This window comes from Arachis ipaensis, chromosome B05 (genome assembly GCF_000816755.2).
Source record: "Arachis ipaensis cultivar K30076 chromosome B05, Araip1.1, whole genome shotgun sequence".
Taxonomy (NCBI): domain Eukaryota; kingdom Viridiplantae; phylum Streptophyta; class Magnoliopsida; order Fabales; family Fabaceae; genus Arachis; species Arachis ipaensis.
In genome coordinates this window covers 13,625,206-13,642,831 of record NC_029789.2, presented here as the reverse complement: position 1 = coordinate 13,642,831, position 17,626 = coordinate 13,625,206, and the positions used below count along the sequence as shown (strand labels likewise).

The following is a 17,626-nucleotide window of genomic DNA, read 5'->3' as shown; positions in this document are numbered from 1 at the left end:
ACATACGGTGCACGAAAGTCTCGATGGGAGTGTAAAGAAGACCACCGTTACAAGATTGGTAAGGGATGATGGAGTAGAGGAAGCAGATTCAGGGGGAGAGGATACTGGGAGAGAACATGCTTTAAAGAGGATGGGACGGCCAGGAACTTGGAGGATGTTGGGAACTCTAAAAAGGATGTAATCAGTGATCATAATATTGTGAAGCAAATAAAAAGCTGGGACGAAGACTTGGTTGAAAACAGAGTTGCTTGGACCTTAGCAGTGGAATCAAGAACTGTCTCATATGAGGAAGACGACATTATGGCAGCTCTTCAAGCTCAGAATAATGAAGTGCTTGAACAGAAACGAAGGCAAGCAAAGTAAAAGGAGAAAGCAAGAAAGAGCCGGCCTAGAAATCGGAATAAGGAACCATTAAGCAACACTTTGAGAGTTGGATAAGAACTCCTATAAGAAAAGACGAACGTAATAGGTGACTGATTTTTGCTATCATTTGAAATACGTGGTTGAAAAGAAATGACAGGATTTTTAAAAATCAAGAAACAGGCATTCCGGAAATAACTACAGTTTCTTTTTTAGTATTTGTATTATAATTTTGGACTTTCTAAATGCTCCACCTTACAGTATTGACCTTTTTGTTTCAAAAAAAAATAAATAATTTATTAATGAGTAACGAACTTTTAAATAAATTATGGTAATAATATTATTTAAAAAAAAATATAGTACCGCTTTACCCTTTATTTATAGATATCAACTAGTATCGAACCCGTGTGATGCACGGAATTTATATTTTAATTTGATATGGTAAATTGAAAATAATATTTAATAATCATAAATTTCTTAAGTTTAGTATAACACTATCATCGTCATTATATAATAAACGTATTTAAAATGTTGTTTTATCTTTATTCAAAGTAAAATACAAATGGAACAGTTTGAAGTTTATAATATTCTTGAGCCATAAAGAAAGAGACCTGAAAAAAATAAGAACATATATAACTATAATAGTAGCATGTCAGTTTTACACTAAACTTTATATTATAAGGCTAATAAAAATTTATAGACAACCTAGTATTTTACTAATCTCATTAGAAAAATAATTGGCATATAATGTTGTGTTCCATGATATATACTTTATTTCAAGTCTGAAAGTATAGTTAATAAATTAGTTATATCTACGACAAATATTTGTATAAAAGTGTAAATCATAACATGTTACTAAAATGAAAATACTATTTTCTTATCTAAATTTATATTATTAAAAACTTCGTTGAACACGGCATTTGTTGTTGATGAGTTTGGATTGTTGTCTTCATCTAGAATTAAAATGTTCAAACAATTGCGACTCTTAACTCTTGACAAAGCAATGTAAAGTTGGCCATTAGTGAACACTGATTTTGGCAAGCAAAGTCCTACATGTGATAATAATTTACCACATAGTGAAATATCTTAGTTTTTCAGTATTTTTCTCTTCATATATAGTATCCTGTCAGCCAATAACGTCTAAGTTACATTTTAAATACGATTTGATTTGTTAACACTATCAGATATCAATAGCATCACAAACAATTTTCTCAATTGATGACCAGATCTCATTAATAACTGCAATGAATTTTTTATCGTCACACAGTAGTCCTATAAAATAGAAAGCATCTTGGAAGCTAGGATATGTAATCCCATTAACTGTCCTAATAGACTCATATGTTGTGCAACATTTTTGAATAATTAACAAAATTCTCATATAGTAGATATCATCACATGTACCCGGTGAAACATAGTCTAACCTCCCAATAGAATACTCTCTCTTGCGTGGATATCATTCCCTTTCTTCGCTATCATAAACAAATTGATTTGGAAACTCAGCATAAGTTAAAACTTGACCAACTTCAAATTTTTTGTTGGTCTCCATCCATGCTAAGAATATCGTACCTTTTCCGTTCTTTTGATCCATAATTTTCTCAAAATTGTCATCGTCTTTAAAAATGATATTTTACTTTTCAGGTAAATAAAAAGTTAATCTCATCACTAAAGACCATCTCCGATGAATATCATAAACTAAAGTTCTCTATACAGCCTCCCGTGTCACGATTATAAAATTATTTGATCTTATAATACATTTTTTTAAGTATGTTTTATCTTTTATATTTTTAATACTAACATACCAATAATGATGTTTGTCTTTAAATGTGGTACTTGACTCACTCGAAGCGTTTTTTTTTAATTAATGAAACACAATAACTCAATTCATAAATAACTAATATCTAACTATCTTTTTATTTATCTATTCTTATTATATAAAAATTAATCTTCAAATAAGTTTAATTTTACAATATTTTTTATTAAATATATCATAATTATAAAATTAATTTATCATACTAGTACAATGATGTGACTATATTTTCCATTATTGGTACCGTAGTTGATTAATACTAACTACTTTGTAATAAGCTGGTCCGACGAATTCCAACTAATAAAGGTATCCCTAATGAAACGGATACATAACATGTCTTGGAATAAAAGCAAAGCAAAAGCCTTAACCAAGAAACGCTACTACAGACAAAACAGCTCCCTGCCTCTACCATCAATCCACCATCTTCTTGTTTAAGATGAATGTTCAAACTTCAAAGCATATTCAATATATATCTATATCTATATCTATCTATCTATCTGTTGCATAGTAGTAGTGGCAGTAGTATAATTGAGAGAGTGATTAAGGTGGTGGTGTTGTGGCTTGGTTGGTGGGGAAGAATAAATGCCCGGGCAAGAGAAAGTGGTCCCTACTCAAAACAACACAGGAACAGGACAACTTAGTGTGTGTTTGGATTATGGTTTGTCAAACTTCAGTTTGAATAAAAGTGATTTTATAGAATTGATTTTAGGTAGAAGTAAGTTTGTGTCAACGTGATTTATATTTGGCAACTCTATACTAAAATTAATTTTGATAAAATAAATATTGTTTGGATAATATTAATTAAAATTACTTTTAGATAAATAATTACTAAAATGGACATGACATTAAATTATAATGTTATGTTTTTATATAGTATATTTTTAGTACTTTTAGTATTCTTTTTTAGTACGTTATAATTTTTTACTATTTATTCATACCCTGACCCAATGATAAGGCCCAGGTCCAAATGAAAGGCCCAATCCAAAGGATTGAGCCTCGCCCTACACCACCTTCTCCCTACGAAGTCGGTTCTTACCACGACTTACCCTAAAGAAGTCGGGACGAGGATTAGCTGGCAGATAAACACTCATTCAAATGAGTAACTGCCCCTAAAATCTCTCTAACTTTCCAAGAGACATATCTCAACTTCCCTAAGATAAGGGGACGGTTATCCACCTTAAATGGCGGAACTACTTCAACGGTGGTTATGGGTTCACCACTATAAATACACTGACACTTCTCAAGTATCACTAAGCCCAATACTCTCTAAACCTGTTTTGCTCCCTTTGCTAACTTTGGCATCGGAGTGTCTTTGCAGGTACCACCCCCCATTCTCTCATACTGAAGTCGGACGGAGGCCCTTGGATCACAAACCTATTTGGACACCTCCTCATTCAGACGATTGGACCAGCCAAACTAATCCAACCCAATAATCTCCGGTTACCCATCGTAACATTGGCGCCGTTGCCGGGGACCCGAGAGATCAACCAGTAATAGCGGACATGTCACCGGAAGACGGTCATGTGGCATCGGATTCCGAACAAGAGAATCTAGATACCGGAAACAATGACGCAGACCTAACCCTTCACCAGGAAACCAACGACCAACATAGGGAAGGCACCTCCGGATTTAAAAATCCGAAGATGAACTCCTCGGAGGGGCGTGAATCGGAAAAGGATGGACCACTCCATGCAACTGAACTAATGGGGCTAGTCCATGGCCACCAAGGTCGCTTGGAACAGCTGGAACAGGAGCGGGAGCAACAAAGGGAGATAGAAAAGCACCTAAGAGAGGAGATGGAACGACGAAAAGAGTTAGAAGAAAAACTCTTAAAGTTAGAATCCTCCCACAAAGGTCGGAACTCCCGTGGCGATCGAGAAGAGTCACCCCCAGGAGGGGAGGACCCTTTTAGTGAGGACATAACGAGGGCAAGAGTTCCAAGAAACTTTAAAAGCCCTGATATGGACTTCTATGATGGAACCACAGATCCAAAGCATCATTTAAGCAATTTCAAAAGTCGGATGTATCTGGCTGATGCTTCTGATGCGACGCGCTGCAAAGCTTTTCCGACCACCTTATCGAAAGCAGCGATGAAGTGGTTCAATAGCCTCCCTCCAAGATCGGTCACCAGCTTTGAGGACCTCTCTAGAAAGTTTCTAATGAGGTTCTCCATTCAGAAAGATAAAGTAAAGCATGCACCGAGCCTCCTGGGAATAAAGCAGGAGGTCGGAGAACCTCTACGGGACTATATGGAAAGGTTCAACAAAGCATGCTTAGAGATTCAAGACCTGCTCGCCGAGGCAGTCATTATGGGGCTGGTAAATGGGCTTAGAGAAGGTCCCTTCTCACAGTCCATATCAAAGAGGCACCCCACCTCCTTAAGTGATGTACAAGAAAGAGCTGAAAAGTACATCAACATGAAGGAAAATGCTAGATTGAGAGAGTCGAGTTGGCGACCTGGGCACTTCCCCTCGATAAAAGAGAGGGAGAGGGAGCCCAAAAAGAAAGAAGACCTCGGTCTCGACAGACCCAGAAAATATCACTCTTATACTCCTCTGAAAGTCTCTATAGTTGACGTATACAGAGAAATTTACAATACTGAAAGGCTGCCACCTCCCAGGCCTATTAAAAACAAAAGAGGGGGGAGTCGCGGCGATTACTGTGAGTACCATAAGATATATGGTCACTCAACAAACGATTGTTACGACCTTAAAAACGTGATAGAAAAGCTAGCCAGAGAAGGCCGACTTGACAGATATCTCATGAAAAGGTCGGACAATCATGGGAAGAGAAAGCGAGATGACGCGGATAGAAGAGACCCACCACCGCAGACTCCGGAGAGATATATACATATGATCTTAGGAGGATTCGCGGGAGGGGAACTCACCAAGTCCTCTCGCAAGAGACACCTCAAGCGAGTTTACCAGGTCGGAAGCGAATCATCTGACCTCCCTACCATCTCATTTACAAAAGAAGATGGGCAAGGAGTAATCCCTGGACACGATGATCCAGTAGTGATAACCATGATCCTAGCCAATGCCCACCTCCACAGAACCCTAGTAGATCAAGGAAGTTCGGCAGACATCCTTTTCAAGCCTGCATTTGACAAACTAGGTTGGATGAAAAGGAGTTAAGAAAGGGATGCCAGTTTGAATGGACTCCAGAATGCGAATGAGCGTTCCAGGAGTTCAAAAGGTTTTTAAGTCAACCTCCATTCCTAACCCGACCTCTAGTTGGGGAAGATCTCGTCCTATATCTATCTGTAGCAGACAAAGCTGTCGCATCAGCCCTGATAAGGGAGGACGAGGTCGGACAACATCCAGTTTACTTCATCAGCAAAGTTCTACAAGGCCCCGAACTAAGGTACCACAAGCTAGAGAAGTTTGCGTACTCCTTAGTAATAGCCTCACGGAGGCTACGACCTTACTTTCAAGCTCATACGATAAGAGTCCGAACGAACCAACCCATGAAGCAAATCCTCCAAAAGACGGATGTTGCAGGGAGAATGGTTCAATGGATAATAGAGCTCTCCGAGTTCGACTTAAAGTATGAAACTCGGACAGCAATCAAAGCCCAATGCCTCACCGACTTCATAGCAGAATACGCGGGAGATCAAGAGAAAAAGCCAACTGCATGGGAACTTTATGTAGATGGATCCTCAAATAAAACAGGAAGCGGTGCAGGAATAATATTGGTTGATGAAAGGGGAACCCAAATAGAGGTATCCCTCAAATTTGAATTCCCAACTTCAAATAATCAGGCAGAATATGAAGCCATGATTGCAGGATTGAAGCTGGCAGAAGAAGTCGGTGCGACAAAAATGATGATATACAGCGACTCTCAAGTAGTAACCTCCCAAATAAATGGAGAGTATCAGGCCAAATACCCGAATATGAAAAGATACTTGAAAAAAACTCTGGAGCTTCTCGAGCGCTTTGCAGAAACCAAGATCAAACACATAACTCGGGATCTTAAAAGCAAAGCAGACGTCCTCTCCAGGTTAGCAAGTACCAAACCAGGAGGGAATAATAGAAGCCTGATCTAAAAAACTCTCCAAGAGCCCTCTGTGGTGAAAGCAGAGGGCAAACAAGATGTCCTTGAGGTAACTGGGCTAAACCTCGGATGGATGAATCCCTTGGTCGAATACCTAAAATTCGACACCCTCCCCAAAGAGAAAAAAGAGGCTAAGAAAATCCGGAGGGAAGCACAATATTACACTCTGATAAAAAGTATCCTTTATAAAAGAGGAATATCAACGCCATTGTTGAAGTGCATACCGACCTCAAGGACCACTGAAGTGCTAGAGGAGGTTCATAATGGGATCTGCGGGAACCATCTCGGAGCCAGGTCACTAGCCAGGAAAGTAATCCGAGCTGGATTCTACTGGCCGACCTTGCAAAAAGATGCCACAGAGTTTGTGAAAAAATGCCAACCATGCCAAATGCATGCAAATTTCCACGTGGCTCCCCCCGAGAAGCTCATTAGTATAACTTCTCCATGGCCCTTCGCAAAATGGGGAATGGATTTGTTAGGTCCTTTTCCCCAGGCGCCAGGACAAGTCAAATACTTAATCGTGAGAATAGATTACTTCACAAAGTGGATAGAAGCAGAACCATTAGCCACCATCACAACCCAAAGAAGTCGGAGGTTCCTTTACAAAAATATCATCACGAGGTATAGGATACCTTACTCCATTACTACAGATAATGGAACCCAGTTCATCGACTCTACCTTTAGAAGCCTAGTGACTAGTATGAAGATTAAACACCGGTTCACCTCGGTAGAACACCCACAAGCAAATGGACAAGCCGAGGCGGCCAACAAAGTCATACTAGCAGGGCTAAATAAAAGACTATAAGAGGCAAAAGGAGCCTGGACAGAGGAGCTCCCACAAGTATTATGGGCTTACCGGACGACGCCACAATCTGCCACTGGAGAAACACCCTTCCGACTTGTCTATGGAGTAGAAGCCATGATACCAGTAGAAATCAGCGAACAAAGTCCTAGGGTGATTCTCCATGATGAAATCGGGAATATACAGGGGCACAAGGAGGAACTTGATTTACTCCCCGAAGTCCGAGAGCAGGCCCAGATAAGAGAAGCAGCATTGAAACAAAGGATGACTATCAGATACAACAAAAAAGTCATTCGAAGGAGTTTCACCCCAAACGACTTGGTCTTGATCAGAAACGACACCGGAGTCAACAAATCGGGAGAAGGAAAGCTCGCTGCTAATTGGAAAGGACCATACAAAGTTAATGAAGTCTTAGGGAAAGGTTATTATAAGGTGACCGACCTAAACGGCACCGAGTTACCAAGGTCGTGGCATGCTTGTAACATGAAAAGGTACTATAGTTAAAAGCGAACTCTACTCCCTGATGTACTCTTTTCCCAACTTCACAATTTTTTCCCAAAAATAAAAGGGTTTTTCTGAAGAAGGGTTTTTAACGAGGCATCAAAGTAGAGACTAAGGGAGAATGGATTATCAAAAACCCTTAGTAGCAGTAAAGTACCTTCCCAAATAAATAAAGATCTTTTTACAATATCTCTTATAAATTCCTCCTCGTTTGTCTTTTTTTTTCTACGAAACGCGCCGACTTAAGCTTGACAAAACGTGAAAATTCCATGAACCGACCTAGATGATCGTCAGGATAAAACGACGAGGTACAAGTCGGTGTAAAGAGGTCATAAAAGTTGATCGTGAGAAACTCGAAAAAATTCCGACTCATAAGTCGAAATGAAAACCCGAGAAGCAAAGAAAACGCATCGCAAAAATAACCTAAGTCATAGGAACTCAATGAATCAAAAAATTGAGTATAAGGAATACCAAAAAGAGATCGAAAAACCTATCAAAGAGCCAAAAGATTGTCCTAAGTCCTTAAAGTTAAAAGACTCAAAAAGGACAGACAGCCAAGAAAAGGTTTCAAAAAGATCAAAGGGGATTTTTCAAAAACCAACCTCAGAAAAGCATGCACGCAAAAAAGTAACTTAGACCCTTATCCAAGAAAGGGTATTCTTCATTAACCTAAACCCTTATCCAAAAAAGGGTATTTTTAAATATTTTTTGTTGTTTACGGCCTTAAAAGGCCAAGGAAAATGTCAAGAAGTTACCACCACATAAAAAAGAGTTTAAAAAAGAGGGGACCCACAGGCCGGGCCCCATATAGCCACAAATATTTTAAAGAGTATCACCACCAGAGTCGAAGGGAGTAGTCGGATCACCACCAGAATCAGGGAGAGTAGTCGGAGAGGAGGTTCTGTGAACCTTCGAGGAACTCAGAGCATCCTTGGAACGAGGAGGGGACTCAATTATCCTCTGCCCCCGAGTCTTCAGATCTGAATCGGTGACATGCTTGGGAGAGGGAGGAGGATAGACTATCGCCCCATCAATGACAACCTTGTCAGGATCCAAGGGAGATAGATCCAGGTCGGGAGCAAGAACTCCGACCTGCTTCTTAAAAATCCTCCAGGCTTCCTCGGCATAAGCATTCCTAGCATTCAACAAGTCCTTCCTCACCTCCACAAGATCCGTGAACAGGCTCGAATAACTCTCCTGCACCTTCAACCTTAGGCCCTCCTCCATGTTACACTGAGCCTGCAACTTCTTTTCCCTCTCCTGGAGGCCATCTTTCTCTTCCTTCAATTTGGCGATCTCTTCCCTCAGCAACTTCTCCTACCCTTGATATAAGAGAAACCTCCCCTCCAACTCTTCAACCCTCGAGGTTGAACCCAGAGAGCTAAGAGGAGTTTTCTCAAAAATATCAAGGAACTTTGTACAAATTCCTGCCGCCCTGATACTCTCCTGAGCCAGAATAGTGAGGTGATTCCGAATAGAAACATCATCCATACCTATACGGGTATGAGGATAGATGTATTTCCGAACAAACTGAGGCGCATCCACCTTAGCCTCACCTTCAAAAGAAGAGCTAGACTCTAAAGTCTTGCGCTTCTTCTTCTCTGGCTCAGGGAAAGATTGGGGGGAGGGGACGGCTGAGAAGAAGCCGAGGAGGAAATAACGATAGGTCGGGAAGGGGTCTCCAAATTTTGGGAAGAAGTGGGAGGAGGAAAAAGAGGAGAACTAGTTACCCTGGCGCCGCCATTCCTGGCACGGAAAGCTTAAACAAATCAAGGGCTACCTAATTGCGTCTGGACAAAGGTCGGAGCCCCCTGGAGAAATTTTTTAGTGTCCAGATATGGGGCCCGCCCCCACACTTCTCGGAGGAATTCCACAATAGCTGCCTCCGCCTCATCCAGATCATCCAAACCATATTTCTCACAAGTGGAGGCCTCTAGCCAGTACAGAGGAAAGCGAGGGGAAGAACTCTCGTCTAAGAAGAAGGGGTGGTGACCCTCTACAGCTTGAATTTTGAAAAAATAATTTTTGAAGTCATGGAAGGATTCATCAAAAAGGGTGAAGACTCTCCGACCTTGTATAGCTCGGAAAGACACCCATTGTTGCTTATTATTTTGCCCACTGAAGGGCTTGGTCATGTGGAAAAGGAAAAAGAAAATCCTCAAGGAAGTCAGAAAGTCTAAAGCGTGGCTGATAAACTGGTAGATTTTCAGAAAACCCCAGGAATTGGGGTGAAGTTGGGTAGGAGCAACACGGCAGTGACGTAAGACAGCCATTTCGAAGTCAGAAAATGGGAGAAAAACACCCAAACGGGTAACCATGCTCTCATACATGTAGAAGAAATGAGGGGCCGTCTCAGTAGCCCTCCCGAAGCAAATCCGGTCTTCCAGACCCGGGACCACCAATTCATACTTCGGCTTATCCTCCTCAGAAGTACAGATTCTGTGGTGAGTGCGAAAGTTGGTGATAAATTCGGTATCGACCAAAGGTTCCTCTCCTAAAACTGTGACATCGACCTACTGAGCAAGAGTTTCTATGGAAGACATTTTCTTTTCCTAAAAAAGGATTCGTGAAACCTACAAAGGGAAAAAGAAAAAGGTCAAGAACAGGGTCTCTAAGGGGGCATGGAATCAAACAGTAGCCTACAAAGTCAACTCCTCTCTCTAAAAAAGTAAAAGCATGCAATTAGAAGCATTTCATAAAAGAGAAGAGGAGAAAAGACTAACCTTTGTCTGGAAGCAAGGTAGAGGAAGATGAAAGCCTTCAAACGAAGAATGCCCCACGAACAGATGGGAAGAAAATTTTAAAAACGCAAAAACGAAACAACGAAAGAAAGGAAAATTATTTATAGACACGTTAGGGGCATAATGGTAAAAACGGAAAGCGGTCATTAATGGGTTCACCGTTACCAAGGTAATTAATACCTACGCAAACCTCTAACGGACGCGACGTTTAATTAGACGTAACTATGAAAACCAAAAGTCACGAAAGTCACGTCGGTTCCGAACAATCACGTCGGTTCCCTCACAAGTCGGCTACGACCCCGAGTAGAATACTCGAACCCAAGTCTCAAAAGAAATTGGGTTCGAATAGGGGCACTGTTCATACCCTGGCCCATTGATAAGACCCAGGTCCAAATGAAAGGCCCAATCCAAAGGATTGAGTCTCGCCCTACACCGACCTTCTCCCTACGAAGTCGGTTCTTACCATGACTTACCCTAAAGAAGTCGGGACGAGGATTAGCTGGCAGATAAACACTCATTCAAATGAGTAACTGCCCCTAAAATCTCTCTAACCACTTCCAGGAGCCATATCTCAACTTCCCTAAGATAAGGGGACGGTTATCCACCTTAAATGGCGGAACTACTTCAACGGTGGTTATGGGTTCACCACTATAAATACACTGACACTTCTCAGGTATCACCAAGGCCAATACTCTCTAGACCTGTTTTGCTCTTTTTGCTGACTTTGGCATCGGAGTATCTTTGCAGGTACCACCCCCATTCTCTCACACTGAAGTCGGACGGGGCCCTTGGATTACAAACCTATTTGGACACCTCATTCAGACGATTGGGCCAGCCAAACTAATCCAACCCAATAATCTCCGATTACCCATCGTAACACTATTATTATTATTTATGGTTAATTTTTTTTGTTTATTTTATTTTACCTAATGGGATCAATAGATTATATTATAAAAAGATAATAATAAATATAATGTACAAAAATTACAAATAAAAATTTAATAAAAAATATAAATAATAAATAATAAATAATAAAAAAAACTCATATAAAGAGAAATAATAACAATTCAATAAATAATACAATAATATGTATAAAGGATAAAAACGGTAAAGAAAAATAAATATTAAATATTAATAGCCAAAAGCTAAATGCAGAAGCTAGAAATTGTTGCTTCTTATAAACGTGGTTTTGAGACTAAAATCACTTCTATGTTTATAGAGAGAAAAATTAGCCAAACCAAAAATTGAAACTTTTAAGAAACTGTAACATACTTTTCTTCTTCTAACGTGGTTGCCAAACACACCCGGTGTTGGTGGTAGTAACTGAGAAGTGAGAACTCAAGCTCGAACACACATATAGGACAGGACACATAATAATAGTTGAGGTTTCCAGTTTCCATTATAGAAAGGGCATCATTTGCATATGAATAAGTCATTCAAGCTTATAAATGGTAGGGAAGATAGTGTGGTATGGAAATTTGATAAAACAGGTGACTACTCAACAAAATTCTTTGTGCGAGTGATGAAGGAGGAAGTCCTACTGGAGGAGGTTACCAGCTATAGCTTCACTAGTGCTGTTTGGAAAGGATTTGTCCCCCCGATGATTGAACTCCTTTCTTGGTTTGCGTTAGTCGGAAGGATCAACACAAAGGATCGACTGTGCAGATTACGGGTTATTGACCAGCAGGACAATAGGTGTCTTCTCTGTGGTAAGCCTATGGAAACCGCGTATCATCTGTTTCTTAGTTGTGAGATTACATGGCAGGTGTGGTGTGCTTGGCTACCCGATTATAATTAATTATATATATATATATATGACTTTGAAAACGCATAACCTGATAACCCTAATACACAATCTCACTAACGGCGCAACCAAAGTTACCAAACCATGGCGAAACCCTAGCAGAGGCAGAGGCGCAGAGCTTCCTCCTACCACGTAACCAGCTTGGCAGCTTCTCCAATCTTCATCGTCTTCTCCATTAGGCGTCAGGCTCGTCTTCTCCATTAGGCGTCAGGCGCATCGTCTTCTCCACCTCGTCCGTGGGACCATCAGGTGTATCGTCTTCCTCGTAGCGGCAGTGACGCAGCAATCAACTTTGTCCCGGTCATTGGCATCTCATTCGGTATCTCTGTCAGCATCGTTGTTCGCGGTTCCCTCTCCAGCAGCCAGCTTCGTCTTCAGCCAGCCGTTCCCTCTCCAGCAGCCAGCTTCCTCCAGGGCCCAGGCTCCAGCGTCGTCTTCTCCAGTCACTCATTCAGGTTAGTCTATAATTTTTGGGGAATGTTATATGTTAAACTATTAATTGTTTTATTTTCTGTTCAATTTTTGAAATTATACATTCTTATTTGTTGTTGAATAAAGCAATCTTGATCACTCTGAAACAATCGTGCTGTTCAATTTTTTAAATATTAATAGAATCTTGCTCTTGTGTAAAAGCTAGATTTGATTTTGAACTGAGGATCTTCTATAAGCTAATTTTGATTTGTTAACTTCAAAAATATTATGCTAATTGCTATGCAGTTACTATTATAATTCATGGTAGCAAATATTTATAACAGAGACCAAACCCTTAGAGTTTGATAATTGATGTTCACTAAAAACTAGAAGTCCCCTTAGAATTTGAAGTTGAAACCAAACATAAAACATTACGCTGAAGGCAAGGTGATATTAAGGATGACATTAAGGATGTAGCAAGTGATGATGGAGTGCAGTTATTATGATATTTGTATTCCTATTTATATATGTATTTATTCTTTTTTTTTTTATCTATCTTGCATTTTCACTAATATGTGATTTTATCTTGTTAATTGAGTTGATTTGATTAATTTAAACCGGTGTCTGTAAAGTAGTATCCATCAGAAGGAGTTAGGTGCTGTCAAATTGTGACATTAAGTATTAATTTTCCTCTCCAGCAAGTTGATTTCACTAATATGTGATTTTATCTTGTTAATTGAGTTTATTTTGTATTGAATCATAAGATATAATGATGTAGCAAGTGATGATAGAGTGCAATTATCATGATATTTGTATTCCTATTTGTATATGTATTTATTCTTTTTTTATCTACCATGCAATTTCACTAATATGTGATTTTATCTTGTTAATTGAGTTGATTTGATTAATTTAAACTGGTGTCTGTAAAGTAGTATCCATCAAAAGGAGTTAGGTGCTGTCAAATTGTGACATTAAGTATTAATTTTCCTCTCCAACAAATTGATTTCACTAACATGTGATTTTATCTTGTTAATTGAGTTTATTTTGTATTGAATCATAAGATATACTGATATAGGATGACATTAAGGATGTAGCAAGTGATGATGGAGTGCAATTATCATGATATTTGTATTCCTATTTGTATATGTATTTATTCTTTTTTTTATCTACCATGCGTTTCACTAACAGCAGGTTGATTTCACTAATATGTGATTTTATCTTGTTAATTGAGTTTATTTTGTATTGAATCATAAGATATACTGATATAAGATGACATTAAGGATGTAGCAAGTGATGATAGAGTGCAATTATCATGATATTTGTATTCCTATTTGTATATGTATTTATTCTTTTTTTATCTATCATGCAATTTTACTAATATGTGATTTTATCTTGTTAATTGAGTTGATTTGATTAATTTAAACCGGTGTTTGTAAAGTAGTATCCATCAGAAGAAGTTAGGTGCTGTCAAATTGTAACATTAAGTATTAATTTCCCTCTCCAGCAGGTTGATTTCACTAATATGTGATTTTATCTTGTTAATTGAGTTTATTTTGTATTGAATCATAAGATATACTGATATAGGATGACATTAAGGATATAGCAAGTGATGATAGAGTGCAATTATCATGATATTTGTATTCCTATTTGTATATGTATTTATTCTTTTTTTTATCTATCATGCAATTTCACTAATATGTGATTTTATCTTGTTAATTGAGTTGATTTGATTAATTTAAACCGGTGTTTATAAAGTAGTATCCATCAGAAGAAGTTAGGTGCTGTCAAATTGTAACATTAAGTATTAATTTCCCTCTTCAGCAAGTTGATTTCACTAATATGTGATTTTATCTTGTTAATTGAGTTTATTTTGTATTGAATCATAAGATATAGGATGACATTAAAGATGTAGCAAGTGATGATAGAGTGCAATTATCATGATATTTGTATTCCTATTTGTATATGTATTTATTCTTTTTTTTTATCTATCATGCAATTTCACTAATAATTTAACAAATACATGACTTCTCTTATTTTATGTATTTTGCAGATTCAAAAAAATGGGGGAAAACTAACCCTAAAAGTGATTCGGTTGTTGGAAGTACTTCTTCTCCAAGTGCAGCCACTCCCACTGTTGAGAACGATGTTCTTTCTGGTGGAACATCGCAAAGTCCAGCTCCCCCAAAGTTGCCTGCCTCAAATCCTTCATCAGAAACACAAACCAAAGCTGCTGGAACTACTGGCGAGCCTCCAAAAGAGGTAAAACGTAAACCCAGTAGAGCACCTAGTAGTGTTTGGGCGCATTTTACTAAAAGTTCTCCTAATGAAGCTTGCTGCAACTATTGTAAAAAAATATATATATGCAATAGTTCTAGTCATGGTACAACAAACTTGCATAAACATTTAAGAATTTGCACTAAAAACCCTCATAAGCAAGCTGAAAATGGGCAGAAAACTATTGCACTTGGGAGCCAAATTGAGGATGACCCTAATGCAGTCACTATGAAGCTTGTTGATTTTAATCAAGAGGAAACTCGTCTTGATCTTGCAAATATGATAATTGTTGATGAACTTCCTTTTAAATTTGTTGAGGTTCAAGGCTTTAGACAATTTATGAGTAAAGCACAACCTAGGTTTAAGGTTCCCTCCCGTTGGACAATTGCTAGAGATTGTATGGCTTTGTTTAGATATGAGAAAGAGAAGTTGAGAACATTGTTATCTGAAAATCGCCAAATGGTTTCCCTTACTACGATACTTGGACCTCAATTCAGAATTTGAATTATATGTGTGTGACTGCGCATTATATTGATGAGTCTTGGACATTGCATAAAAAAATTTTGAATTTTGGTTTGATTACTGATCATAAGGGTGAAACTATAGGGAGAGCCTTAGAACAGTGCTTGCAAGAGTGGGGTATTAGAAGGATATGTTGTGTAACTGTTGACAATGCTAGTGTTAATAGTGTTGCAATTTCGTATTTACTTAGAGGCATGGGTGATTGGAATGGGTCAACATTGTTAAATAGGGAGTTCATGCATATGAGGTGTTGTGCTCACATATTAAATCTAATTGTGGGTGATGGTATGAAAGAGATTGATAGCTCAATAACTAAAATCAGAATTGCATGCAAGTTTGTTAGGTCATCTCCTGCTAGGATGCAAGCTTTTAAGAGGTGTGTTCGAGAGGCTAATATAACTTCTAAAGCTAGTGTAGTGTTAGATGTGCCTACTAGGTGGAACTCTACTTATTTGATGCTAGAGGCTGCTGAGAAGTTTGAATCGGCTTTTAGTCGGCTTAGTTATCAAGACTCATTTTATTTGTTGGCGCTTGAGTCTGAAGGAGGACCTCCTGATGCTAATGATTGGACAAGGGCACGTGTGTTTGTGAAGTTCTTGAAGATATTTTATGATGCAACTCTTACTTTTTCTGGTTCTTTGAATGTTACATGTAATAATTTTTTCAATAAGTTGTGTGATATTCAAAAAACTTTGAATAAGTGGAGAAAGAGTAATGATGTTGGTTTGCAAAAGATGGCGACACAAATGAAAGTGAAACTAGACAAATATTGGGAGGGTGATGGGATAAATTACTTTCTCTTTGTGGCTGTTTTTCTTGATCCTCGTTACAAGTATGATTATGTTGAATTTTGTCTTAATCGGGTGTATAGGTTGAATCAAGCCAAAGATATGTTGAAAAAATTGAAGGATATCATTCATAAGTTGTTTGAGTATTACTCCATGATGTATCCCCTTTCGGATGGTAGTTCTTTTGGTAGTTTTAATTCTAGCATTGCCTCTCATGATCATGGGGTTGGTGGTGAAAATGCAATTGAGGAGGAAGATGACTTCGAAGATGAGTTTAGAATGAGGGTTAAAAAAAAGCAAGTTGAGGTCAAAAGGAATGAATTGGAAAGATACATGGAAGATGGAGGATAACATTCCCGGTTTTGACATTTTGCATTGGTGGAAATTGAAATCAATGAAGTATTATGCTCTTGCTCACATGGCTAGAGATTTGTTGGCTATTTCCGTCTCTACCGTGTCTTCTGAGTCGGCATTTAGTACTAGTGGTCATGTGCTTGACCAATTTAGAAGCTCATTAAGTCCTTCTACTGTTGAGTCTCTAATTTACGCACAAAATTGGTTGAAGACTCAAGAGAAGATGTATGACTTAAAGCAAGAACTTGAGGACCAAGAAAAACTTGAATTAGTTTACTATTTTTAAATTATATTTATTTAAATTATTATGTAATTGTTGTTATTGTTGAGTCTCTAATAATAATTTAATTACTGTTAATATAGAGCTCTCAGCTTTAACAATATCTAATCAAGCCATTGGAGTTGATGTTATTTACAACAATTTGAGGTTAACATTTTTATTTACTGTTATTTGTTGAATTTCTTTTAATTAATCAATTTTATATGTTGACATTAGCTAATTATATGCTGATTTTTTGAAGGTTACAACTCCTCTCTTGAATATGCTTGGTTAATGGAGTAAAGGATTATGGAGTGAAGACTTTGAAAAACAAATATTTCTATTGCACTTTTGTATTGAGCTTCTAATGTTTAGATTTTATTGTGTTTTGGTTTTAGCTTTTTTCAAAGATTATTCACTAGACTTTTGTATTTAACTTCTAATATTTCTATTGCACTTTTATATTTTCATTAGACAAGATTATTCACTATTAATATGTTTAGATTTTGATGAGTTTAGTTTTTAATGTCTTTGGTTTTTAATATGTTTGCATTATTTTTGTTGATGTTACATGTTTATTGTATTTGTTGAATTTTTAACATAAAAATTTGCCAATTTTTGTTTAATTTCAAAGTCATCGGGTACCCGCTACCTGAACCGAACCAACCCACTCTTTATCGGTTTGGTTTGGTTCGGGTACAAGCATAAAAAAACGCAAATCCGAACCAAACCGAACCAATTATTTTTTGATCGGTTCGGTTCTAATTTTACCTTGAACCCGAACCAAACCGACCCGTGCTCACCCCTATGAGTTCTTATTATATTAAAAAATACCATTAGTTATTGATATTTTTTTCATTGAAATTTATATATCTTTTATCTTTAAAATTTTGAATTTGGTAAAGTCAACGTGCCTAATCTATATAGATTGTTCAGCGATTGTGAGTTAC

The 17,626-nt window shown here is 37.9% G+C and overlaps 1 long non-coding RNA gene across 1 annotated transcript; it reads left to right on the top strand.

Annotated features, from left to right (window-relative positions):
• LOC110271776 lies at positions 12,098–17,192 on the top strand. Its single transcript, XR_002362421.1, has 4 exons — positions 12,098–12,523; positions 14,530–14,738; positions 16,781–16,844; positions 16,939–17,192. It is a non-coding gene; the product is annotated as an uncharacterized LOC110271776 (long non-coding RNA).